Source organism: Limulus polyphemus, unplaced genomic scaffold (assembly GCF_000517525.1).
Source record: "Limulus polyphemus unplaced genomic scaffold, Limulus_polyphemus-2.1.2 Scaffold9675, whole genome shotgun sequence".
Taxonomy (NCBI): Eukaryota; Metazoa; Arthropoda; class Merostomata; order Xiphosura; family Limulidae; genus Limulus; species Limulus polyphemus.
The window spans coordinates 13,307-16,320 of NW_013675285.1; the positions used below are offsets into that span (position 1 = coordinate 13,307).

The 3,014-nt window shown below is 31.8% G+C and overlaps 1 long non-coding RNA gene across 1 annotated transcript in view; it reads left to right on the top strand.

Moving 5' to 3' along the window:
- Positions 1-2,503, top strand: part of LOC106476034 — a 13,625-nt gene extending 11,122 nt beyond the window's left edge. The window contains exon 3 of the long non-coding RNA XR_001291864.2: positions 2,392-2,503. This is a non-coding gene — a long non-coding RNA (uncharacterized LOC106476034). The remainder of the gene's footprint in view (positions 1-2,391) is intronic.
- Positions 2,504-3,014: the final 511 nt, after the last annotated feature.

Here is a 3,014-nt window from a genome sequence, read left to right on the forward strand (position 1 = left end):
GTTGTTTTATGAAGTAATGACAGAAATATTTACTTGGGGAAGTAAACAAAAGTTATTGGTATTAGTAATGAAATGTAATAAAGATTTTGAATCATAATTTCTTGACTGTTGTTTAACTGTTTTCTGATGTAAACTTTATTGAGTTGGTGGCCACATGAGCTTGCCACCAACTGCATATTTCCTGGTATTTAAATAAATACTGTTTATAACAGTTTACTCCACAACTTATTTTATAATTTTGTCAGTTCAACTTCTATAAAATAATTTTTATCATTGTAATCTCATAGTTGATGTTTTTTAACTGTAATATTTTTTAGTTATTTTACTAGTAAAACACTATTAAGATTGTCATTAAAACTAATACTGAACAAAGTGTAAGAGTGCTAAAATATGCGAGTTCAATGTAAAGGATGTAAAATATGAATTTTGTGTATTTGAACATTGAGAAATTTTCTGTGTATAAATAAGGAGGTTTTGCAACAGGTTGTTTATACCTTATGATGAATCACACTTTTGATCTTGCTCTGACAACATTATTAAATTGGTTGTCTCAGTTGAATCATCTTGTTTATCTTGATATACCCATTACTTTATGAGTAAATTTCAATTTTCACATCACTTAATTGGGCATCCTGGATGGCATCTAGTACACAGTACACTTATCAAAAATCACTTATCACAGTACACAAATCAAAATAAATTTTAAATTTTTACTTACATTATATAATTGTCATTGTTTCTTGAGTTTTGGGATTTCATGTGACTCTTGTGGAAATCCTTTATTAGAGGTCAAATTCCTAAGAGTTAAGCTCACTTACACTTCTTGTAAAATACATCCCTTATAGACTTTTTCTTGTAACATGACACTTCATTTACAGGTAGATTTGTCCATTCTGGACTCTCATACCTTATTTATTTACTTCTTCAATTTTCCTAGACATTATTCCATCCTGTTTTCAGGTGTTTCAAGAGAGGGTGATGCCCTTTAGAAGTGAACAGAAGATGTCCTCAGATGATGGATGTCTCTTCCCATCTCAGCATGAATATTCTTGCATAGCATCATTTCGTAGATCCAGTACTTTCTTTCACTTCATTACTTTGTGTTCCCATTGGACCGACCCTGAGCTGTTAAACCCATCCTCAGAGCAACCTAACTTCCTGGGTGCCTTTTGACTAGGCTGGTTGCAGTACTTTGCTGTCCTTTTCAGTTACAGATGATGGGTATTTTAGCCCTAAGAGTCCATCCAGTATGTATGTAATTACTGTTTTTCTTCACTGAGAATCTTCCACTAACAAGTACAGAAAAATCTTTGTTCTCTGACCATGGCTACCTGTTTAGCTACCATTTTGGAACCACACTTGAGAATGTGTATAACAATCTAAGTATATCCAAGTTCTTCACCCCATCTTTATATTTTTAAATGAAGGATGCATAAGTGAAAAATTACTCTGCTCAAAAAAATGCTTTACATTCGAGTGTTCATATTTCCATATTTTTCATTCCTGTATCTATAGAAGATGGTCCTTTTCACCAAATTCTTCCAGAGGTATCTTATCCAGTGCCTGTTTTGCTTCTGTATTTTGTTCAGTCTACTTGATCACAAGATTCAAAGTTGTTGTAGTTTAGATATGTTACCTTTCCTGTCCTAGTGCTCAAAATTTGATGGTATCTGTTTATATATCATTATGACACTTATCAGTTTCCTTCCTCCATCTCATTATATTTGTATTTTTGCTTACAGTATTTTAGAGGTTGGTCTACCCTATTTAATTTAATACTCTTAGGGTTAAAGTGAACTTCAAACTCGTACTTACCTTTAAGATACACTCCTACCCACAATTGGGAGAAATATACATATTATCAAAACTGCAAACCAAAAATCAAAGCTTATGTAGTTTCCTGTGGCACTTGCAAAGCAAGTCATGTAAAAACTGGAACAGTGGAGAATTTTGGGTAATGTGGCACATGTAATGCACTGCACCAAGAACTTTCAAACCAAAAGCCACTTGGTTGTTGACAGACAATGACTCAGCAAGAATAGGCTTACAGTATTTCAGAGGCGAGTATAAGTTTGAAATTCATTTTAATTCTAAAGATCTAAGATTTGATTTCATGTGTGTGCTGTATGGAAATTACCTTATCCTGCTTTCTGTCCCAACAAAGCTTAAAGTTCCAATGTATATTCTGGTCATTTGTTGTCTTTCTTGTTTTTCTTTTGCTCTTCACATGTGAAATTATTATCTGCATAACATTTTCAAAACCTGCAGTTTGCTGGGAACTGATACTTTTACTGGTAGATGTTAGTGTACCACAAAAGAGATTATAATTTAGTGAAGCATAAGGTATATTCAGTCTTGTTTTAGATGAATATACATTATTTATACTTCTAGAAACAGGAGAAGCTGATTTCTTAGAAGAAAGATCTTCAGATAACACTTTCAAGTTTGGTGTAGCAAAAGAAGAACAAGAAGAGAACTATGATGGAGGAACAGAAAAAACTTAGGTAATTTGTAGATTAAAACTTTTACAGTTTTCATATTGAGGTGGTTATGTAGCTATAATATAAAGTGTCTTTATGGACTTCATTTGCTTAATGTCTTAAACAGTGTATGAAATGTTTTTTATGGAAAGCTGAAGAAATTTACTGAAACTTTAATAAATTAAAATTCTCTTTACTGCTGTTAAAATGTTCTTATTATAGCATTAATGTTAGAAGTTCACAGATGGTATAATATTCTTATACTCGCACTAAAGTCAACAGTCCACAGATGGTTAAACTGTTTTTATTGTAGTATTAACGTTAGCAGATTTTCAATATTCTTATATTATCAGTAATGTTATTCTGTTCTTATTGCACCATTAATGTTAGAAATCCTCAGATTTTACACTGTTCTTGTTGTAGCATTAATGTCAGCCAGCCACAGATATTTCATTATGTCTTTGTTATTTTAATAATAATAATAACTTCTGATCAGATCTGTGTATACATAGAGTGAAGAATAAAAATCAGTTT